Source organism: Bombus flavifrons, chromosome 2 (genome assembly GCF_040668555.2).
Source record: "Bombus flavifrons isolate JBK064 chromosome 2, iyBomFlav1_principal, whole genome shotgun sequence".
NCBI lineage: Eukaryota > Metazoa > Arthropoda > Insecta > Hymenoptera > Apidae > Bombus > Bombus flavifrons.
In genome coordinates, this window is record NC_138443.1 from 12,593,700 (window position 1) to 12,619,544 (window position 25,845).

General features: G+C 41.1%; 1 protein-coding gene across 7 annotated transcripts in view; it reads left to right on the forward strand.

Annotated features, from left to right (window-relative positions):
• The window catches only part of Ten-a (Teneurin-a transmembrane protein), a 708,522-nt gene that overhangs the window by 406,143 nt on the left and 276,534 nt on the right, over positions 1-25,845 (forward strand). The gene's annotated exons all lie outside the window — the stretch shown is intronic.

Below are 25,845 nucleotides of genomic sequence, written 5' to 3' on the forward strand. Positions count from 1 at the left end.
AAGAGGAGGAAAAAAAGCAGATTACAAGAAACTCATCGCGAACGGTCAACAAACTAGAACGTCAGAGAGAACGAACAAAGAGAAAGTTCGAATCAAAGCCGTTAATTATCGTTCTCGCAACGAAGTCTCTTCCCTTGACCTCTTTTGTTCGAACGAACGCACGCGGCCACGCTCTCTCGCATTGTTCCCGAAAATGCTGGCGGCGTGCATTGTAAGCGAGCTAACAAAATAACAAGGTCTTGTTCTTCCACGAGAAAAAGGAACCTACTCACATTTCTGATATTACGTTTGGTGTTACGAGTTTCCAAACTTTCCACAGCCCATTGTTACTTCCTTCCTCGGCTGCTTTCGTAATCGTTACGTAGTTAATTTAGTGTTAATTAATTTACGTAGCTAATTCGCTGTTCATTTATTTTAATTCCTGGAACGCGAACAAACCCGCTAGTTTCAACATTCATACTGTTTCTCTTCATCCGCTTCCTCTCTCTCTCTCTCTCTCTCTCTCTCTCTCTCTCTCTCTCTCTCTCTATCGTAAAAATTTACCATACGATTAACTACGCAATTAGTCACGTCACCTGAATTAGAACAACTTGATACCGCTTTACCACTGTGTTACTCACTTGAAATATTCTTTCGAACTTGTAAGTTGGTTTATGATAACCAAGTTACTCGACATTGAGACGGTTGGATTCACGTAACTTGACCAATCTGAACGAATGCTCATGCATGAAATGACGCAGTGATACTAATTCGTCACGGTGGCAGTGGGCATATGGCCGGAATAGAGAAGCCTGATCGACAAACGCGAAGTATAATCGGGGGCCAACCCCAAGACGAATGTAACGACTACGTGCTGTGGAATACGTTCCAGGAGATTCGGTACGTTGTTGCTGAATTGGAGCTTCTCTCGCGTGTAAAAAGTTAGGGGAACTAATGTAACCGAGTATCGATGGGGGAAGGAGACAAGTCGCCGCAGGGGTCGCCATGCAATAGTAACATGATCTTTGCTATAGTTAGTCAGGATTAAGGTAACAAGGCACGTTAATATTGGAAATGAACTTTAGGATGATTTTATTTTTCCTATTATTTTCCAATGTCTGATTTGTTTCTTTTATTTCTAGGATCTCTTTTTATAAAGAAAAGAATAAATTATACATTGAACAGTTTGTATAAATTTCACAGCCAAGTGAAGTTATTAACAGCATGAGCAACGTATATTGTTTACGATGACGTGTTATGTTTATCATTGTTTATTATCGTTTATTATTGTTGAAATAACAATTGATATTTGTCCACATATATGCGATATAATATTTATCGTAATTATCATTGTGCAAAGATTATAATATAATAGAATAACGTTAATTAACTTTCATTAATACAACGATCGAATATTATCCGTTTATGATGTCACGTGGTTTGAACGTATGTGTCTATCTGAAATCCTACTGCTTAAAAATTCTCATTAATAGCTCGTAATTAATACAACAATAATTCTCATAACTATCTTAAAAAACTAGAAAAAATAAAGAAGAAAAAAATTAAGTAAAATAGAACTACCGTACGTTCATTCCGTGTTCTTTTGCCTTCGTCTGAATTGATTCACAAGTTCGCGTTAATTGCATGTTTTTCATTCATTTTCACGATCATTATCCACCACGTAATTAAATAAACGCAACGGCGAAATGGCGAAAAGTATGGCGAACAAAAGCGGGAATCCGATTTCCCGCTAAAATTCTCGGTAGCTCGATACCTGCTTTTCGTTTCCGGACGGGCCAGGGTTTCCGCCGGTGTTTCATCGGAGTTTGTACCACTGTCGAACTGTAACACTATATTACGACATAAAATAGCTGCACACGAGCAAAAGGAAACAAATTCTGGGAAAACAGAGTTCGTGGAATAGTATCGAAATCTGCGCGTCGCCATAAACAAAAATGAATGTAACTCGCAACTTGTGAAGGCATTGAGCGACGTTAATTCTTTGTCTTGCTGTTTGCTGTTCCACTTTTACCATATTATTTTAACTCGCGTTTCGTAACATTGGATAGTCGCAGAAATTATGACACAGATGACACAATTTTATTTTTCACTTTAATCAAACTTCATTTTAACCGAATTTTGCTTTTAATACAAGTTCCTATTATTTGGAAAATTACGAATCTTATTGTTCTTTATTACCGAAACAAGAATATTGAATCGAAAATTTAGAATACCTGAAACAAAGTTTAACCCAGAAATACCCAGAAATACCTTGAATATATCGTATGAAATAATTTCACAAAAATACATTCTTCTGCTACGAACCAATCATCCTCTTGCATTAAAAAAAACATTCCATTTAAGCACCGTAAGTTACCTTACGTTTCCAAAGTATTTTGTATCCCATTCCACCGATTCTATCACCTGTCAAGAAAAACTATCTCACTAGTCACTAAAATGATTCGCTAAGTAGACGGTTAAGGCTCTATTCGCAGGATCGATTTACGAACACTGGAACATCCTTCTAGTTTCCAGCGAAACGCGCCCGAGGAATTGCAGACAGACGCCAGGGACGGAGAAAGTACTGAAAAATTCATCTCTTATTACGTCGCTACCATTCATTCATATCTCCCATGAAGATTCTCCTCCTTTTAACGGGTGGGGATAGAGGGTGGTGGATGATCGCGCGTCTATAATACGATGCCTACAGCTTCCGGCGAGGTTTCTTCAACACACAGAGCAGGACTAGCCTGTGAAAACGGAGAACATTTATTGTACGAAACATGATCGTCCGTTTCTCAAAAGAATCCTAGCAGGTCGTGTAGTTGGCGAATAAAGCGGAGCGTAAGAGGAGACACGCGGATCTTCTTGAACGAATTCACAGCTACACAGCGACGAGACGACGTTACGTTTCCCTCTATCGATGATAATGCCCGTTTCGTTTCGTTTCGTTTCGCTTCCTTCTCTCGTTTTGTATCGCGTGATCTCTCGAATTTCCGGCACAAACAAGAGTCAGTGTAAGCGGATAAAGATAGATGGATGAAAGCTCTGGCATGATATATGATTAATTTTTAGCTGTTTTTGTTTTGTTGGATCGTTAGCAATACTGTTTCTTACATAGTCAATCTTAGTGTGGATATACGTATGGTATTTACATAGCTTTTGCATTTATATTCGTTTGAAGAGAGCCAGAATGGCGTAGTTAGACAAAGAAGTACAATTTATGTATCCAATTTACCCGAACCTAAGCTATGCCTAATATCTACGTGATCCACTAGTAAATCCATCTTCCTGCTGAACTCTATTTCATAGGGAATCGGATTAGCACCTATCGAAATCCAAATCAAAATCACGCTAATCCATCGATATGATGCATCAATATTTATACAAAGAAGTGTATTTTATACACAAAATTACCATATCCTGTCTACCAAAATCTAATTTACACCTAATCCACCCACGTGGCCCTCTAGTCTATCGGTAAAATCGCTGTAGAGACGATCCATCTTACTCGCTAGATTCTATTTTGTAGCATAGGAATCAGAACAAACTGCAGCTTAGCGATAACGAGAATCTGAGTGGCGGGTGTGCAGAGCGGGGGAGGGGGGCTCTCGTCGTGGATACGAAAGGGAGAACGAAAAGAAGGGAGGACGAAGAAAAAGGAGATGGAAAGGGGCTAGAGGGTCGGAGACAAGGGTGAGTGAGACAGAATGGCATTTGCACTGGCTCCCGGCCAAATCCCACCTCATCAAAATGTCGGAAAGACGGCTCGGGACGAGTCAAGGCAACACGGTCTGAATGTCATCCCTTGAGGAAGTATCCTGCGAGAGCCAGGGTGGAAAAGGAGCTTGATATTTTTTGACGATATACAATAGAGGGCGGAGGAGACAGGACAAATGCGAGGGGGCTCGCGAGAGTCATCGTTCATGCTGATCCGACCGGCTCTTTGATCACCCCGCTGTGCTGATCAGCACTTTCATGGCAACGCGATTAGCCGTCGAAAGGGAGACATACTTTTTCCCTGGTATGTAAACCGTGGCCTAAAAGACACGTTGAACGTTTCGATTCTTTAACGTTTGCAAAAGGAAAGTGCTGTTTATGTTTGTTTAGGTGGGTGATCGTCGCATGTGGTGTCAAATTTGGAATGGAAGAGGGTGGAATATGGTGGGGGAAAATGAATGAAGTGAAAGGAAAAGAATATTTGCAGAGATATATAGAACAACGATAACAATAGAAAACTTTGAATCTATTTTTACCTGTGCAACAAATTCGATGAAAGTAACCTAACTGAAACCTTAGCTAAAAGCACCCCTATTTTATGACTCGTAGCGAAAGCATAGTAAATACGTCTATAAATAACCTCGCAACACGTGCAGCTCGTCGTACACGGTAATCTTCGAAAATCATTAGGCCCCACGATAATCATAGCCACGACGCACTAAAAGGGAGAATTCACTTCTTTCGGACCCCGACTATTTTATTGCACGTCTAATCGCACGTTCGTCGACGGTGACACCCTGCGGTGACCACGAAATCATTTTTCAGCGCGCATCAGCGCAATGCGAGACACGTGTCGCCTTCATTTCGTTCTCTCCGCCCGTTACGACTCAATCCGCGGCAAAAGGATCCCGCGGCGCGATCACGAGGCAATAACGCGTTCCTCCTAGCGTTTTACCAACCGCTAGCATTTCACAGCGGTAACTTTCACGCTAATGTCACGTGAATTTATTAAAAGCCACAATTAAGGAGCGGGCGGTGTGTCTAGCGATTCACGGCTGACCAATTGATGTAATTTTAACGTAGTACGACTTATGCGCGTCCGTCCGTCCGTCAAACATGTTTCGTCGACACGAGAAAACGAACAGAATACGGCTGTTTCGTCGAGATTTTCTGCCCTTTTCCGCGACCACCGCGGCGCAGCGATGAAGTTTCCCGTGGAACGTGTTTGCGAAGAGATTGCGGTGTTTGAGCTGGAGTTTGCCTTTGATGATGGAGTTGCCAGGCTTTTTTTCCTCTTTCGGTTCTTTGTATTCGTGGACAGTGAAGTGTATGAGTGATCTTCTCTAGTTTGAGGATGGTTATTTTTGTAAATCCTTTGTTAGTTTGTGTTTGAATACACGGAAAGTACAAGGTCTATTGAAAATATATTTCCCGTTCCCGATTTCGTGGAATTTCATGATATGGTTTGTCACAGTAAACACGACTAAATTGAAGAGACTTTCAACGAGACGAGAATTTTGATCTTCAATTTAATACATCGTTTGTTAACAATTTCCCTTTAAAGCACATGCTACATGAAATACATGTTGGTACAGGAAGACTAATCTAAAACGAACTGATAGAAAATCTACAATTAGGACGTAAAATGTTGGTCTCTGAGTAACTTCCATTTAAAACATCGATGATTGTTTTTTAAGTTTTTAAGTTTAACATTGTTTTCCTGTACTTCGCGACTAATATGTCGCAGCAATGAATAGCTAACATCCGTTGAAATAATTCTCGAAAAGATCGTAAGGCAAGGGGTTAAAACCTTTGTCTCTCACCGCACCCCTAACATCGCCCATCTATCTCCGATCTAATCAAAAATCATTGTCCCACGGTAATTACTAAATCCGAAGATCCCCTCGGTCTCGTCCGTTCGCGGACGCACTCGAACCACAGGAAACACTGGCTACATACACGCACACCTCTCTGTGGCTCTCCAATTCTGACGCACGTTCTACCGTCCAGTGGCAGCGCTCGGCATTAATCGTCTCGCGCGCACGGATTTGTGGGGCATCAAAGAACAGAGCCCTGACCCGTGCCGCGGACCCTCGTCGATTCGCAGCGACGTGTTCCCCGCTCGTATCAGAGGATAATGATCTAAATCCTAGGTGAATCCGGAAGCTGATCCGCGAGGCCACGGTGTGAAACCCGATCGAATCCTCGAGCACGGTTTTCCGCCGTGGTCTCGTCCCAAACGATGGGAATTACGAGGCTGGAGAGATAGGTGGGGGAAGGGTCGAACGATTACGCTGGATTTTCCTGAATATATTTTCAGCGGCGCGATAAAATATAGGATGAACGATGGGGCAACGTTCGAGGGTCGGAATATCGGGGTCACGTGGCGTCGCGGACACGAAATTTATTACTCGGCCGAGCGAGACCGATTACCCGGCGCACCTTCCGGCTGAAAAACTTGCGCCTCTTCGACTAGTATTATTGGATAGGGGGACCGCTGTCTCGATGTTTGGCTCCGGAACTCTTTTATTGCGGTTTAGGGGATGCATAGGTGGGGTTAGGTCAGGTTAGGTTACGTTACGTTAGGTTAGGTTTAGGTTAGGTTAGGTGTTTCGACAGTTGGTTAGGTTTATGCGTGCGTACAGCGGATTGAGACGTGTTAGTTATGGGTTTGCTCGGATAAATATCGTCCTACCGATGATTTATGTTGACTTTAACGTAAGTATCTGTGCTGTTTAGCGATTCTGGTTGTATGCAGAGTGAAGCTAATGATGTATGTAGATTTGCATATGAAATGTACCATATATGTAAGTACTTATGGTTGATATATGTATATATATAGTTACATCTGTGTGTGTGTGGATATGAAGATAGACTTTGTACTACCTAGAGTTCGTATTGATATTGATATTGATATTGTAATCATATTGTAGGAATATTGAATTGTATATAAGTCTTGTAAGTGGAATCACGATCAAAACGACAATGGTTGAAAGGAATTTTAATAAGAGTTTAATCGACGAACGTATAGAATGGATAAAATTTGCGTTAAGTACGTATGTAATTAGGTTCAGCTAAGAACATCGAAGAGTAAGATAAGAGATGTTAGGATTGAAAGATTCGATACGTAAGAAGAATTATATAATGTATAGTTCTGCATATTGGCACATACGACTATTGTATTTGAAAAACACTTCTATAGAAGAAATATTCCTTTCAGCGCGGAAAAATATTTCTTCCTTCAAAGAAATTCCATACAACTTGGAATTTTCTTACGAAGGGGAGGCATACTTATATAACGTTTTTGCGATGAATCGATATCAAATGCTATTATGCAACTCTATACGAACAGATCATTTTTGTACTTATTGGAACGATTGAGTTCTTTTCTTTTTCTTTCCTTTTTTTTTCCTTTTTTTTTTTTGCTGGAAAAATTCTACTGTAAGTATTGCTCACTGCTTTATTGTAGTTAGTATTTTAACTACTTTCGTAACACAGTTGTCGTGAAACACATTTGACCAGTCCAATTTAATTGTTGTTGACAATGTTGTTCACTTTTTGCCAGTCCGCACGTCGATTGTGAAAGGGGATATGAAATAACTCTGCCAAAGCTAATCGCACGTCACGATGCCTACAATTACATTTCATACCTTTGTTTATATCTTTATACTTTTACCTGTTGGACAAAAATCGTATATTACATTTTATATTCAAAAACGCAATTGCACGTGAAACAGTAGGCCTGCAGCAGTAACTGACACTTTTCAACGTGAAACAGGAGGAGCTTTTGGAAACAGGAGATTGCGCTACATAGCACTTTAAAAAAAAAAGGCTGCCGACAAATTGAATTTTGTAAAGAATCAGTAATATCTCTATTTATATCATGTTTGTTCGATGTTAACACACTGAATACACATTTCGTATTTATTTGATAAATGTTTCGTAAAACTTGTCAGCGGGCAATTTTTAAAAATAATTTACGAACTTCTGAATATTTTCCAGAATTCGACACCTGCTGTTTTTGTGATTGGATTACAGTATAAAAATAAATACTACGTGATATACGACTTACAATTAATCATATTAGTAATATAAATTACAGTATAATATTAAAAATGACGTATGACCTATGGAAACTAAAAATTAGTACTGGTATAAAAATTCAGCCTGGTGTACTTTTAATTATCAATTAAAATATGCAAATTAAAAGTAAGGATCAAAAGACACTAAATATGCCAGTCTTTTTTATGGTTTAATTTCTTATCCACACCCATATTTGCTTATCGACCATCAAACGCAATGCTCTGAACATGCAATCTACGTTTACAAGCATAAAATTCAACGAGCTACTTTCTAATTAAGGTAAAATGGCATAATAAACGAAGTTACTTGAGCTTCATCGTTAACCCTAAAGTTAAGAGTTCTGTCGATCAATCGGCGTCGTCAACAAAGCCATAACTCTTCTAACTATGGAGTGACAATAACGATTTCGAGCGGATGGCTAGTACGTTTATCGTTTATGAAAATGGATTAAGATCGCCACATCTCCAGTTATTGCAGTGCATTCGCCTTTGAAGAATTTATTTCTAGGAAGTATAATACAACGAATTTTGTGTTCTTATGCAGACAATTGAATTTTATGGAAATTGCAATTAGAAGAGTGAAACAGTGTAAATACAGATCTGATTTGATGTTTCAAGCTTTGAATATTTACTTAACCTTTTGATAATAATACAACGAATTTTGTGTTTTTATGCAGACAGTCGAATTTTATGGAAATTGCAATTAGAAAAGTGAAACAGTGTAAATACAGATCTGATTTGATGTTTCGAATTTTGAATATTTACTTAACCTTTTGATAATAATACAACGAATTTTGTGTTTTTATGCAGACAGTCGAATTTTATGGAAATTGCAATTAGAAAAGTGAAACAATGTAAATACAGATCTGATTTGATGTTTCAAACTTTGAATATTTACTTAACCTTTTGATAATTGCGTCTACGACGATAATCTTACTGATTAATGAAATAAGAATTAATTTGATCAAGGGATTAACGCTAACCAGAAAGAGTTTTCAATATAAAAAAAGACCCCATTTTTACAGCACGAATGAAAGATATGAGAAAAATGTCACAGTTAAATACAGAAATTTTTTTATTCCTTGTCTCAGTGGCAGTGCATCATATGTTGGAAATTTAGGTGGCATTCCGCCATACAGGGACGTAGATTGCATAGTCAGAGCGCCACTATATTCGTCGGTGGCGTTGTAACGGCAACTCGACGTAATACAATGTAAAATATGGCGGCTGCAGTCGGCTGGACTCGTGTTCTAATTACGGCGTATCGCTCGGCTGTCTCGGTTGAGAGCATGTACGTCCAGTAAATGGGAAGTTACCGAGCGATACTTACTAATCGGGGCTAATCAGAACGGTAAATTCAACAATTAATTGATATTCCGACACCGGTGATTGAGATCTAGTTGAGCGACTAGTTTAATTCGTCTCCACATTTCTGATCATAAAATTACAGCAGCGCAACTTGCATTGTTTACGCCAAACCACGTTATGTCATGTTTTTCGTGAGAAAATTAGTACACTGTGCATTCTAATTACTTTGTTTTATCCTTGTACTTATTATAAGGCCTAAAGCAGAAAGAAGAAATTTAAAAATAATCATCACCTCGATGCAATCGAATCATTCAACATACTCAAGTCCCGGATAGTACACGCGTTCGCCGAACACGTGGCGCGAGTGTAGCGATACCCAAAGCCGACCCCTTTCACATGCAGCCACCTGTGTTGTTCCAGTCGCACATTTCGTCATCGAACAAATTAGCCTCGTTACCGTTCCGTATCAAACTATAGCAAGGTTAATCGACAGCCTGGCAAGCCACTATAGGGTGATCTTCATGGCGTGTGCATCGTGCAATGCCCGCTCCATTCAACTCGACGCGCCATCCACGATTTCATCGTCGGTGCATGCTGGATTGCAGCCAGAGTATGTAGTCGATTTCCCGTTCACGGACGTAAACCGGCGTGAAAACGAACGGGGACGAAGATATTCAACGTTGGTGGTGTTCAAAAGGGTGCAACAGATAAAGACGGAGAATATCCAGATCGTTTACGAGCGTATTGATGAGAACAGGGACAGAACGAACAATATGAATAGGGGGTGAGCAAAAAGATGCAGTCACAGGGGATTAACAGGGACTTCGGGGATTTCTTTTTGTAATTTGTTTTGCGGTGACATATGCCCTTTAATTCGCGGGGATTAAGAAAGAGCGGAATTTATAAAGATTTATCGTTGTAGCTTGGTAAGGCACGCGCGCGCCTATGTCGGCCGAAGTTTCGTATTCATGCACACGTAGTCACTACAAGGATCTAATAAAAGCGAGACGAGAGGCCCTGGCCTCTTTCGTTGCACAAAGGCGACTGGCTACGTGCCCTTTGCACGCGGCTCTGTACGAAACCAGCGAGAACCGGATTTCGAGTGCCTTGGCTCGTGTTTACGCCGGATGGAAGAAACGCGGCTCGCGAGGACGCAACAAGCGGCTATCGATTCCGCACGTATGTAAACAGTTTTCACTGAATATTGTCCGTTTATACGACCAACGACGATGGAATGTATCGGTGAAATATTTGATCGCGTTTGCTATTGAACGAACAAAGTGGTGTTATTGGTACCACTACTGCTGCTCTATATATGTTCTTCTTCATGTGTTTTAATATCTTTTACATGGAAATCCCTTTGTAACATTTTTTCTGCTCTCGGTTTTACCATTCGGTTTCGGCTATTGTTGATACGAGACAGTGAAGCGTCCTTTTTCTTCTACAGAATTGTTTTATTGCTCGCTTAATATCGACGTTTATTCCATAGTGGGCAACATCACGATCATTCATCCAACTTACTTATTAAAAATTTTGCTTGCATATTTTTTTACTCGTTATATATCTTGATACCGATGAAACGAAGAATTCTCAACATATGAAAATGAATTCTGTTAGAAACGAGGCGTGATATTTACCTAAGGTTCGTCTAGGTAGCTAGCAGGAAGTTTCCTTTCCTCTTGTTTGAAACTCTTTTATTTGAGTTTGAATTAGTCGGCTGGATGCGGTTAAAGAATATGGATGGCGGAGTGTGGTTAGCGTTTCGGCGTTCGTGCTTTGTTTAGAAATCGAGCGCTTATAGCCGCGCCCAGCGTGCCAACATATTCCCTACGTTAGCGTAATTGGATCAGCAGGAATTACGGAAACTCGCCTTTAGCTCGGCCCCGAGGTAGCGGGCCGCGCCACTGAAACACGGATCGCTGCGTTCCGCGGTCTGATTCGATCCTTATTCGTGCGATAACGTTGCCAGTGTGATCGTCGCCTTTCGTTTCACAGGAAATATTCGAGAATTCGGTAGCCGTTCCAGATTCTGTGACGAGGAAATAGCTTTTCTCGCTAGTTGCAGGTTACAATGGAACCTATTATATTACGACGCAAATTTTGCTTTGTTATTACTCGCACCACTTTTCCGCAATAATTTTCAATCTATCTTGTGCAAAAATCGCAAGTTATATGAAAATTGTGAAATTGTAAAAGTTGAAAGATTTATAAACGTGAATGGTGAATCTAAAAATGTGTAATGTAACTGGACGAAGGACTTGTGAATAGAATCGATATCGAGTGATACAGGACAAAGGAGTTCCAAGGGTTAATCATATTTCGTGGAACAAAAAATTTTATCAAATAATGAAACAAAATTATCCGACGAAAAAAGATCCATCAAATTATCTTGGCTTTTTCTCGAATATTCCTTAATTGCTTTTACCCTGGTCCCGTTTAAACGCAACATATCGAACTCCATTGAACCCTGCAGGAAAAAATTGAAGTTAAAATCCCATCGAATCCCCTAACTACGTCAAAAAGTAACCTAACGTTTAACCGCTGCCAGGTAGGTACAAATCGAAGCGCAAACAGCCGGCGATTCGGAAATCCCCGTGGCTTTTTCCACGACGGTGGTGCGCTCTCGCGACTCGACGCGTAAATACGCGATGATCCCATAGAACGCATAAAATATTTCGCCAAACATTCGACGAGGGACGCCGATTCCACGTTCTCCACCTCCTTCCCACCCTCCGCAACGCGAACGCAAAAAATTCCATGCCATCAGTTTATTTCCATACCAGTCGACTGTATATACCTCTCCAGCGTGTAGATCGTAAACGCGCTCGTGTATGGAGCGTTTCAGAAACAGGTGACCAAACAACCTTGATCCAGCAATAAATATCGCAGTGCTTTTAGAAGATCGTACGGACACGAATACACACATTCGTAGTTCTATCCTTTTCGGCGAATACTTTTCTACGAAAATTTTTGCTTAGGTTATGGCTTATGATACGTTTATTGGTATACCGAAAGGTAAGGTGCATCGAAATCGAAATACGAAATACGATAAAATCGCGTTTATTAAATCGAACGTTACAAAATTTATTGTGCGTTGAAGACACGTTTGTAGAACCACCTCAGGTTCAAGGGAATCAAAAGGAAGGAAATCTTGCCTCGGGTATCGTTCATCGAACAACGTTGCCGAATATTCTAACCTCTTTCGTATCATTCAGTAACTCTTGTTCCGAAACAGCCTTCTAATATTAAAAACACAGCTGTTTAATAATTTAACACGTTCAGCAACGATATTGCTAATACGATCCACGATATAGAATTATATAAATTTATTTTATCTTTGTTACCGTGACCAAAGATCAGCCCTATAATTTAGTGACTCATACGCTGAAGCAGCCTGTAGAAATAGGTACGATGTTGATTGAATGTGACTGTCGCGATGGAAGAAATTCTACGACCAGCATCACAGCGGCGACCAACGGCCAGGATGAATATGAATGAAACAGGTTTCCGGTCCGGTTGAGTTCGAGCCATTTTTACATTTGCATCTGTATTTGTCGAACGCGAAGGCCGGGACTAATAAAAGCAGTCTAATTTTCTCCTCTTTTTCGACAGCTTTACGCATGCTGAAGAGCTCCTCTCTCGTGTCCACGGTTTTTTGATTAGTCCGATCCGCGGCCGCTATTAATTACACGTATATCCGGTAACGAGACCCATTTTTTCCCCGTCGCAAAGATGGAGTCGTACGCGACTGGGAAAAAAGACGAGCTAACGCGCGGTCTCACTTCGCGAAAGAACTAAATTGTTCCTCGCCATTAATTATCGGCTGATTCGCTCTCCAGACTGATCCTACCTTTTTTCGTTACCTTTGGAAATGATATCCAGTTTTCTCTTTGGTTTCATGGAATTTTCGGATTTTTTGAGGTATTATACGAAATGATATTACGGAGCAACGTATGATTCGAATGAAATAAAAGGTTTCTACGTGCCATTAATTTTTGACGATATAAAACGAAGAAAAGTATATATTTGTAAGATCTATTAAACTTTGAAGATTTTATCGTTCGATATCTATGACATCTTTCACCCTCAATTTTATACAAAATATTCTATAATATGTCATAAATAAATCTTATTTAATAATATCTAGCAATAAAATTTTCTATTAAACTAGTGGAATAACCTTCTGCTGAGCGAAGATCCTTCCACCTCTTCGATACATTGCGTGAAAAACTTTATATCGTGAAGTAGTTAAATCAATGAAATTCCACGTTGTAGAGTTCGATAACTATTATAATATTTAATTTTAAAATGATTCACACATCGAAGACGAACGAAAGGAACGAAAGCTCGCTATCTAACGCGCTCTCGCACACGGCGTAGCTATTCGTGCCGTTTCCAATAACACGTTCGCAAGGCAATATCCTCGAGATCGCCGGCTCCTATCGGTGCGACTACGAATTCCCTTCGGAATAAACGATTATTTAAGCGCTTTAACGGTGAAAACGCTCGAGGAGGATCGCGATGTCTGCATTATTAGCGGGAGCCCCGGTGTTCGATTCGCGTCGTATCCTTTCTTATCGAGCGCGCCGATCCGTTTTATTATTCCGCGCTGCTCTCTTCGATAATGCGCCTCGATACAGCTAGATATCCGCTCGCGACTTGTGAATACAGGCCTCTTCTATCCGCGATCGACCGTTTTCCAATTTCGCCAGTCGTTCCGTCGCCGTCGCGCCGCGCCGCACCGCGTTCTTCGCTCGATTGGGAACAGCCACGCGATGTACAACCGGCGTTCAACGACACGGACAATTACGAAGTTTCGTTCCTCGGAGCGGAAACCGGGCCAATTCGATTGTTACCGAAAATTGAGAAGATGGCATACACAGGAAGAGGGTTCCGAGTTAGCTTTGAATTTAACTTATAGAATTTAGCGTGGAACGCGTCGTGTCGAGCATCAGAAAAGGAGGCAACACACCACAGGCAGCGTCATCTGATTTACTTTAATTCGCTTCTTACCACAAGTCATCGTGCGTTTGTTCGATCCACTTTCTGCGTATTATATCGCGTAGAATGTATGTTGTTTGAAGACGAATATTACACAATTGTACTAAGATACGCGTTCTAAAATATCAGATTCAAGTTCAGATGGTTCATTGCCGAAAGAAGATTTTTAACGCAGCAGGTTGTCAGGTTACGGTTTCCCAGTAAATTTAAAACCGTTTAAGACCGGTCAATGTTTTATAGTATTTTTATTAATTGGTACAGCTGAAGTTAGTTGCTTAATTACTTGTGTACGGCAACAGGTGAAACATATTGAAATATAAATAATTGCATTCGAATAAAGTATTTTCATATTATATCGAAATACGTACATAATCTGCATTGTAAATGAGATTCATATTTGCCGCGCTTCGTTCGCCACCTGCATTGCGAGTATGATTTCATTTTATGAGGCAATGACTTGGGAAAATGAGAGAAATTAATTTGGAACGGATACTGAAATTTGCACGAATTATGAGCGACTTGGATTTTTAATCCAAGATTATTTAATAATAACGAAGAAAATAAGGAAAATATACGTAGGAAAAGAGTTCGTAGAAGTGTTTGTTCCCTTTATACGCAAAAATTTTCTCTTATCTTCAAAGAAGCAAGAATATCGTATTTTGTATTGTATAGGCAGAAGTTGCGAAAGTTTCGTAAAGTGATCCGAAAATGGTGCGACGATACGTATTTCGAGGAACGCGAATTCAACGGTAAAGAAGGGACAAGTGGACGTTAATAATCTGCATATAATTCCATGCGAACTGTACATTTCAACTGAAACGCTAATTGTCATTTTCACCGTCACGTGCTCGACGTATGAATAGCAAAATGCAATTGGGAAACATAGCTGTCGCTCAAGCCTCATTAGAAAAACTCTAGTGACAACAAAAGAATGAAATCGTTATTAAGCTTACACGTATTGCTGTCAGACGTCTCGTTACCAATTCGAATCTCCATGATAATTTGCGCCTCGACTACGTCAAAGTCAAAATTCGAGTATAATCATTAATCATTCTATAATTGATATACAATTACATTCAATAAGCTAACTAGGTTAGATTTTCTTTACGCGAATTTAATCGTCTCACGCGGTTCGTTCTAATGCTCCGTATTCATATCTACTATATTGCTACATTTCTCGAGAAGTTAATCACAACGGTGAATCATGGCTGGTTGAGAATCGTAGAATCGATCGATTCTATTTTTTACGAAATGATATGCAACGTTCATTGGCGTAAAATTTCATTAGATTTTGTCGAAGTGACGAAAATGTATGGCACGTGTATCATTGGAAAATGAATCTGCCAAATATTTCACTCGCGTGCCGCAATCCTCACCAAATCTACGTTCAAACCTCGAACATACGATCGAACGATTAGTCACGCGACATTAATTCTTCCTATCCACGCAACTTTATCTTCATCTGTTAAAACGCTGCTGTCCGAGCGAATACATCGCCTCGTCAATTACACACACGTCCCATCGATAGAAAGCAAGTACGTAGGGCAAGGAGCATCGAACACGCGATCGGTTTCTGATAGCGTCCTCCTTCTTTATCGATAGCAGATAAAGATTACGTTGGCCGAGTCCCTCGTTCACCGGTCGTCATGTAATATTTCTAAGTTGCAGAAATATATTGCAACAACGGCACAACGACTCGAGTATCCTATAAACCAGAGTCGCCGAGTTCGAGCAGAGACGAGCGTCTAGTAACATGGCGTTCGATAGAAGAGGACAGAGACACGATCGTGTCCGGGCTCGAGTCGAAGCAGCTCAGCTTTCGTTGATATTGAGAAGCAAATTGAATCTGAACGGTGTCATAAAAGATGGATATCAGGTTGCACGTGGCTCGTCCCGCCTCAAATATTGTCTACAAATTCGTTACCAACTTCGTACCCCCTGTAACCCTCTCTGCTTCAGCGGACTTTATCAATCTCTCTGGCTGTCGGTTCGTATTCGCCATCGGCCAACTTTCAACCCGGAGAACGCGGAGTTCGATACGCGCGTCGCTGATGCATCCGGGATGCGGATGTGATCGATCGAGCGTGGCGGTGGAATCGCGAGTCGCCAACTTCCAACAGGCTGACGCGATAAAAACGCTGATAAACGGAGGAACGGTATAGATATCGGCATTAGATATTTGGCAAGGCTTTTGTTCACTGCTCGTGATCGTTAGGATAGCTTCGTTTTCACGTGGAAGATTCGTTGATGCTGCAACTAGGAATTTTATACAGACATGTATATAGGTACGTATATTTGTACAGATATATATATAGAGAGAAAATTTTAACAGAACTGGTGTGTTACGCTGATGAGTGGATTTGTATTCTATACGACTCTGTATCTCTTCTGATATAGTAGGTTGTAACATATATTCGTCCCCTTTTCTTCGCTCGATGGTATAATAAAAACACTATGAATTTATGTTGCGATCTAATTGTAGATTAAGCTACTAAAACAATATATCGAGATTTTTATCCTTCCAATTTTTCTCCACGAAATACCGAACCAAAAAAATACTAAAATTTATTCCTTTCTCTACGTTAATAACCCCATAGTTTGCACACACCAGGCATTATAAACTACTCGCAATTTATCAACAATAATTCAGTCCTTGTCCCATTTACAAGTAAATTAATACAAAATCCCCCTACCAGAGGGAAAGATCGAGTAATTCGCGCCATCGATTTCCACTTGCGTTTTTAATTTTCTGCAGCTGCGCATCCCGAGCATTCCCATTGCATTATCCATGTCAGAAATGCGAACGTTCGTCCGTGGATCATTTAAAATCACCCCTTGTCGTCCCACCTCTCCATCTCGTCCACATAATTCGTGTTCCATCCTCGTTTCGCTCGCGATAGACCGATCAACGATCGGTGTAACCCCTTGAAATTCCTTGTGCTCCCTTCGTAATTCCGATTCGCGAGGGGGAACGTTGACGTTGACGGTCCCCCGCGAATTACAGCCTTGTCCTGTATTATTTAAGCCGGAATAGCGTATCAGGCGCAATATGTTGTTCGCGATTGAGTGTACAGCTGAGATCGACGTCACACGCGTCGACTCTACGGCGTCTGGAGGGAACGTCGAAGACGAAATTTCTACAACTTGTTACTCGGCTTCTTCGATCCATATTAACGTCAACCGGAACGAGACGGTTGATATTAATTCCTGGTGAGGTTAGGTTATTTGGTTGCTAGGTGTTTGCACGATATCGAACAATATAAACGTCTCAGAGTAAATGTAGATTTTATAGCCGACTTAGTTTAATAGAAAGGCTGAAAACGATTTTGGCAGGTGAAATGTATATAGGGAAGAAATTTTTTTTTATTATTTAATTTGTACTTTGCAATTTGTCCAGTTGGACATTTGGTAAATTTTTCTAGCTTTATTGCTAAACAACATGTGGTTGGCTACCCCCAGCGGGATACCGTCTTCGAGTTTGTCTATTGGGTTGGCAACTAAGTAATTGCGGATTTTGGCATTACCATCTAATGACAAGATCCGCAATCGCTTAATTGCCAACGTAATATTTTATTTTCGAAAGAAATATGAAATACCCTTTGTGTGAGAAATACGAGAAGAAGGTTTTGCGATTTTACGGGGCGTACATACGTATACGTACATTATCAAGAATTATCGGCAGAATAACAAACGACGATAGTTGGAAGTAACTTTAAAATAATGACACTTGATAATACAGTATTTAATCTGCAATGTGTCGAAGTGTCCGAGGTTCGTGTCAAGATTGTGGATCGATAAGCCTGGTGCTTCTGACAGAATCGATATTTCTTTCTACGTTAGAAGAGTTACAATGTTCGAAAACTCGAGCATGAAACATGCAGGCGAGCGTCTACGAGCAAAACGGAAGCGCAGGAGCGAAAAGCAAATACCGCGTTGAATGGTGGCCAACGATGGTATATCCAGAGCTCGCCGCGATTCGTCTTTGTACCTTTCCAACTCGCAAACCGACGAGCAACCCTTAAAGTACCTACAAATCACCGGCCTCCCAAAGGACGTGTTTCCACTTGCTTCGAAAACTAAAGGCAACCCCGACCTCGAGAACCAGTCAATCTGGGACACTGAAATTTTAATCGACGCGAAGCAGCCACCATCTATCATCGTTACTTCCTTCCGTTACGCGTTCGATAAACGAAATCACATCCCCCTATAGATTACAGTCGAGAGAAATGCACCTTTCAAACTACAAAATCATTTTTTAAATTTCGCGGAAAAATTCACGCGCGTGCACCGAGCTCGACTGGCTTCTAAGAGGTCGCGCCGAGAGGTCGTCGAGAAAGACGTACGAAGAGAAGAATTCGAACCGTCACGAGACGAAGAGAGAAAGTAAATGGCAATCTACTTGCTTCCATTCAATCAGCAATCGATTTCTTCGATTTATTGGACGGTTTAGGGAGAAGACGTATGGACGCCGGCGGCGTCGGCTGTCGTTACTTTGGTTTAGGGGATGACCGCCTATATTTCCATCCCCTGGCGTCGAGTCGTGTACGTGTGTGCACGCGGCGGCAAGAGGGATGGCCCGGTTGCTGCCGGTGGTGTTCCACCGGTTTTACGTGGCCCGCGACGACCGACTTTTCGGATTCGCCGGAAACTCGCTGACGGCCGTCTTTCATCCGCAATCGTCTTTTTTTCCTTCTGGAAACTTTCACGAAACTTTGCAACTTTTCAAATGAATAGAGAAGATATGTGTGTGTGTTTGTGTACACATTACTATGGTATGTGAGTTTATTTTATAATAAACCTTATTTGAAATGTGTTGAAAATTGGGGATCTCAATTGCCGAAATAAAAGTAAAGGAACACTAAGGTTACACTTAGAATTCAAATTAAAATAGTTATAGATTTATTTAATAAACGATTACCAGGATCTTCGTCGATGTACATTTGCACGCGTCTCAGCACTCTCTTTGTCTCACCATCTTCCATACCACACTGCCAACGGAACAGTTACATTCATCTGCTTTTCGAGACGCCGCGTACACACATACTTGCACACACTCATATTCACATAATTGTGTCACTACTACGCGTCTAATCTAATCTAGCACATAAAATTATACATTTCTCAATAAAATGAATTCCTTTCGAATCTACTTTATTTAAGAGATAAACTGATATAAAAATATCACACGCAGAAAATGATTCTGAACTTTTAGCTTTGCATCTAGTGTGTTCACCATATAAATCTGGAAATTCAAAAATTTTGTCGTGCACGTAACATCATCGTTTGTTTCATTCGCTTCCATCTCTATTCTCTGTTCGTGTTTGAAAATCGATTCCACCGTACTTTCTTCCACAACGCGATACGGCGACGTAACTCGTTCCATCGATCGCTGGAAGTAATCGACGAGCACCGATAAAGGTTGTAACGCCGTTTCGTGGTCGTAACGTCGCGAAAATGAAGCGATAGGATCGATGGATCGCGGCTTCTTCGAATTGGCGAGTCTGCTGGAACGACTCCTGCCCAACCATCCTTTTTTTCATCTTACAAGGATAGTAATATCGGTGTGGATCATTATGCCGCGTCGGTCTAGCGTGATGGTTATTGTACGAACACGAGAAGGCTATGAATATTTCGTTGGGCAAATACTCGCCGAGTGATAGGGAGAGAGATAATAAATAGGAAAATAGAAGAAGAAAATAGTATAAACGATGGAGTAATGTTCGAAAGTTGGGGTCGATTGATGTTTAAATGGCAATTAAATAGCTGTTACTATCTGATTACTTCCACAAATTTTTACCTACGTTCCTTGTACAAATTAGAAGCAAGAAAAAAAAAAAGATAGAATTCACCCGTAAGTTACGATTTTGTTAAATATCGTTAAGAATCGATTGCCGACACCAGCAATCCATCATGAACTCGTTAAGCGTAATCAAAACTGTAATTAATTTTTAGACTCTGACTTTGCACTGGAACAATCGTTTATCGCAACAAAATTTCGATACACCAATCACATTAACACGATTGTATCTCGAAACCTGTTATTCTCGCATGTTACCCTTTCACTCCCCTCTCCTTTTATCTCATCATTTCTCTCCCTGTTTGCCACGTGCACGCTTACACAGGAGGGTCCGTACATTTTTTCAAATGCTAATGCGAAGTTCGCCTGCCAGGAAGGTTTTATTCGCAGCAACCGATTCGACGGCCGGAAACTCGTCGAGCTGCAGAGTCGTTTCGGCGACTTCCTTCTGAGTTCCTGGAGGGGTGATGTTTAGATATCGCGAGCGGAAACGCGGAATTTGATTGCCCCGTGTATGCGCCTGGTCGTTAGGGTTGAAATTTGGGAAACTTGGACAGGGAACGCAGAAGAATCAAGGCGAAAGCCGTTAGGAAGAGGGGCTGGTACGCTCGACACCCTCGTTTATTTCTTCTCGTACAAACGAGCGTCCACTTAACATGAATGAATTCCATTCTGAGATTGGAAATGGAGTTGTGAACTTCACTGCACTGTAAGCTGTATCTTCATTGGCGGTTTCTTTGAAGATGCATAAAATATCAATTGATATTGCGCATACGTATTTGCGATCTAGTGAAGTATTTAGTGAAATATGTCGTTGGTACTTACAGAAGAGAGTTCTCTTCTCCGATTAACTATAAAACGGAGAATATTTCGGTGAATTAAAATATCGAGGGAACCTGCATAGTCTCCTCTATATTCTTACGCCAAGGAGATTCAAAAATTTATTTGCAAGATTCAAAAATCAATCTGAATGAAAAGAAGGATCGTCGAAAATTGTCAAATGCGTGCACCTTCGGAAATCTAAAATTGTAATCGGGATTCAGTGTCCTGAGATATAATAAAAGTACAATCATTTGTAACAAATGTGATGGGAAAATTGTAAAAAATGTAGATGAAGTTGTCGGTGTTCCGGAAAGCCAATTGCAACTTTCCGACTTCAAATGATCATAGTGGTAACTTCGAAATGAGTGGATGAAATGCAAAAATTCAAACGCTGGTTTGAACCTTTACATTGCGTAAAGGAGAATCGATATTTATATAGTATGTAAAACATGGCCGAAATTGTTAATTAACAACGATAAAGCACTAGGAATTAAGGTAATGTATTACGATGCAAATATCTCATAAAATGTAATTATACTGGAATTTACTTCTAAGAAAAGATGAAACGTATTTCGGTACACCGTCAGCTTCATCCACGTTCTTTACAACTTTGTACCTGTACTTTTATGCTTGAGGATTTACAGAATGACGCCTTATTAGAATTTTAAGTGGCCGAAGAGGTACAAATTTTGCACTGTTTGACCATTCTCCTCTCCAACGCGATATTCTCGAGTTCTCGCGTATTCCAGCGAGTTACTGCGAAACAGAGAATATCAGGCGACACGATATCCCTGTGGTCGAGGACGAAAAGACAGGACAACTGGTCGAGTCAGGTCGTTTCGGTGGTGGACGTCGTTCCACATGGAATTCGTTTGCGTTTTAATGAACATGGGAATGATCGTGGTGCCAGGGGCGTTCAACGTGGTGCAACTTTCGTGTCCACCTGTTTTCCGCGCGTGTCATTCGCACGGTATTGTAAAACGGGCCGAGGAAGAAACTCGTTTCCATTTTGGTCAACTTGCCCGTCGTTCGGTTCCGCTGTTGTTGTTCGACGTTCGTCGCATCGTTTTCTATCTTGCATCCTCCCCTTCTGTGGCTCTTCTCTTTAGCTCCGATCACCACGACGGATCGTTACTGCGCTCGCGACAAACCATCGCGTTGTACACTTCGCTACACCGGTGTAATTTAAATGCCAGCGAACTATTTGTTCATCTTTGATTCGATGTATGAGAAAGAAGCGAGGATATGTTAGACGCTCGGGCTTTAATTAGTGTAGTTTGCTATAACGAGTTATATTTTTCTCATATAAAGTTTTAATGCATTCATTGCTTGCTTATGTTCTGCCTGACTCTTTGACCACATACTTCACATAATTTAGATTCAACGAAAATGGATTCGTCGCATTGCTCGAGTACGTGAAATATACTTCTCGGATCGATTCAACTTTTGAAATGATAAAGGGGTGACATAGGTAGATGACGAGTCCTATTTGATCGCGTCTACAAAATACATATAGTGATCGTATTCTATTACTTGATGTTTGGTTACCTTCACAGGAGATGTTGGAAATGTTAATGTTGCAATTGAAGCTATTGTTTGTAGAAGCCTTATCATTGATTTAATTACTATATATATAGTACGAAACAGTAACGTTGCTTTGAAGCCAACAATGTAACTTGTTTTAGAGGAGTCTCAAGTTCCCTTTGTGAATCATGGCTAATTGCAAGAAAGGATCAGTCATCCAACAGTTCTCTACGTAAACTTTAGAGTACCACGAGTACTTGAAATCCAATGAAAGCTATCATTGGTTAATGTTAATAATTCCAGTTCTTAAATAAGATTCGATTCTAACTAACATCAGCCATTTGAAGTGCTGTATCGAGCCCTATTTCGTACTCAGAAAGCTACTAATTACTGCAAATCGTAGTATCGACGCCAAGCTGTCGTCTACCGCGAGGATTTTCAACGCACCTTCCATACTCAAGTGGTCAATTCTGACTCGAACGATTCCGTTCTATAGGACAGCATATTACACATGGAATAAAATTATAGGTGGGCGATAAGCGGAAATCTTCGCGCGAGATATCGGGAAAAGACAGGAATATGCAACTCGCGGAATGAGGTAAGGGAGGCTGTAAAATTTTGCTGCGCTTCGCAGGTTGCGCGCTCGATAGCGCGATACCGACCCAGACCAGCCAACACTCGTCGAATTCAGTGTTATGAGGTGGAAAACAGCTTCTAAAAATAGCCGAATAACGTGTTTCCGATGCGCATTTACGTATGTGCAGTAACTTCAATCCGATTATCCGGTGAACATATTTCTTCCGTGCAGCCACTCGGGCCGGCTGTCGTATAAATTTTCTAATGCTATCTCCATAATTCTGTCTTTCCTTCTCGCGCCGTTTCCCCGACTGTCCCACGGAAAATACGTTTGCTAACGGATCGAATGTAAAAGGAAAACCGGGAACGCTCCGTGGATCTTACTCGAACTTGACGAAACGTTGCTTCCTTTCTAGTTTGAACCGGGTCTCCGATACAATTTGAGGGAATGTTGTTCCGTGTGCAATTTTTGATACGTCGTTAACGATACGTTAGATTTATTTCCTAAACTCCGATCTTTGCACTAACATTAACTGTAAAAATAATTTTGTATGTATACGATCAAATTTCAATGTCCTGTTTACGTGGAATCCTAATGATAGTTTCTTGATAACATCGTGCGATCACGCGATCGTGTAACGATCTTAAGTGTCAATTACGTAATCTCGGTGATCTTTCGTTTTCTGCTGACATTCAACGTCGATGTTATCGCAAAAACGTTTCACAGAGAAATGACGATTTCCTCGTTTAAAAACAAAGTCGATGACAAAAAGCACATACGCGTTAACGAAACGACTGCGATGGGAACGCATAGCAACAGCCTGCCGATATAATCTATGAATAACAATGCAAAAAGTAATGGAACGTAACGGGACGGAATGGGCGAATCTATTAGATATTCATGGCGACGAGTATAACGCACGATAAATGACCAAGAAAACAGCGTTCCGAAGGCCGGCGGAATACAAAACAGTCGACGTTGAATGAAGAATCCGTACGAAGTCATGCGAGGTGGAGAGCGTAGTGCGTGTATTGATCTTCGGGGTCCGCCAGCTATGGGGATACACGCCGTCAAAGGGGACAGAGGGAGCGGGGCAGATGAAACCGGAAAGGATGAGGTCAACGAAGAGTCAGCCGGTCCATGTCACTTTTCTCTCCGTACGTTTGCATGACGCTGTGCATGGTTTCAGGGACGACCTTGGGGATGGATCGTCGCATCCATGGAACATTACCATCCTCTATTCGTGTCCCTGCGGATGAATCGAGGGATATTTTAGAATTCGTGGAACATCGATTCGAGAGACGTTGGTGTCCTTGAATTAGAGCATAGACAAGTTTTAAGATGAAATATAATTGGGCCATAATGATAGTGATAATGATAAGTTGTAAATTTCTATGAACATAGCTAGAAAAACCTATTTCTCTTTTGTCGGAAAGAATAAGGATCAGAGGAATTCATGACACTTTTGTAACATAAGGTGACGACTTTGCCATTGAAAAATGTATTTTGGGAAACGACAACGTTGTTCAAAATGTATTTTCAAAGGTGAAAGAACGGTTAGCTACCCCAGCTTAACCGTGCATATACCATATGGCCGGACGCATCCGGCACGGTTATGGCGAATGCGTCTATGTTCTTCCAAATTGCACCGACACCATCTCGGTCTATGGCTCTGTACGTTGGTGCGCTGACGCGATCGCTTCTTCCTCGTAGATCTGCTCGATTATCGCGCCTGCTGTCACGTATGGAAGTTTAGGCAAATTTCCCTGGCAAGTGTCGAACATGTGTCGAGTATATATTACTGCATTTGTTGAAGATGTCTGCTTGCAACCTAATTCATAATTCTTCGTTCGTGATTTCTTAACTTTGAAAAAATGCAATTATCTTATTTATTTGAACATTCTCGTGACGCGAATTATTTGTAGCCTGATAGCTTCAAACAACTAAAGCTCTACCATAATACGAAAATATCCGCGATTAATACCGTTGATGAATAACAATTTGTATCTACACCGACGATCGTAAGAAGCATCAGGACCAACTGTGTAACGACGACGACGAAATCCAGCTCGACTTCATTCAAAGCCAAAAACACGTTACATCATGATCCACCCACATCTTCCCCGGCTAACTTTCATCTTCCCCGACGAATGTGTTGCGCACATCCACATAACTAGAGGAGGAAGATCGACTCGATCTGCGTGTCAGTTCGCGTTTCACGAGCATATCTGCTCAGCCGTGTTCGGATCGACATGGGCAGCCAGAAGTCGCGCGCCCCATTCGAGGATTTATCCTCACGGCGGCGTAATCCGAGGGCCATCTCCGCTGCGCAACTGTCAGCACGAATAACACGTGTCCCGACACGTCGACGAGGCGACACGATCAAGATCTCGCGCACGTGACGCTTCCCGTTACCCCTCGAACCCATTCTTTCAACGTTTTTTCGAACACCCAAGGCGTACGCCCTCGTCGATGGAATATCGTTATCGGCCGATCGGACCCGAATAACATGCGTCGATATTAAACAGTGTAAAGGACGGGGCGCAAACCAATTCTCGCGGACGATAACATCAGGGCAGTTCGGTGTCCGAAACGTCGTTACCGTTTTCCTCGTCTCCCTTCGTACTGGATCCTAGTCAGAAGATGAGGATTGCTGACTTCTGGGAAGATTCAGATAAGTTTTTCCACGTTTTAGTGTGTAGATTTTGGATACTACGATTTAGAAGTACTAGTTGCAATAAGGTTAAACGTCTACCGAGATTGGTAAATGTGTATAACCTGCAATTTGATTTCCAAGGTACATACGAAGTATAATCCTAATTGTCTAAATTACTCCTGTGTCTTTGACCCAATTTACTTACTACAAAGTGTTACTATAGCCGCTCTATTTCTTATCGCTGTACGTATGAACTGATGTATACTTTATTTGCGCGCATATACGCTATTACAAGAAATCGTTTACAAAAAAGTTTCCAGTAGGAAATAGATCGAGTCGTATCTTACATCTCTAAGATTCTTATTCTCTTCTAACCTAA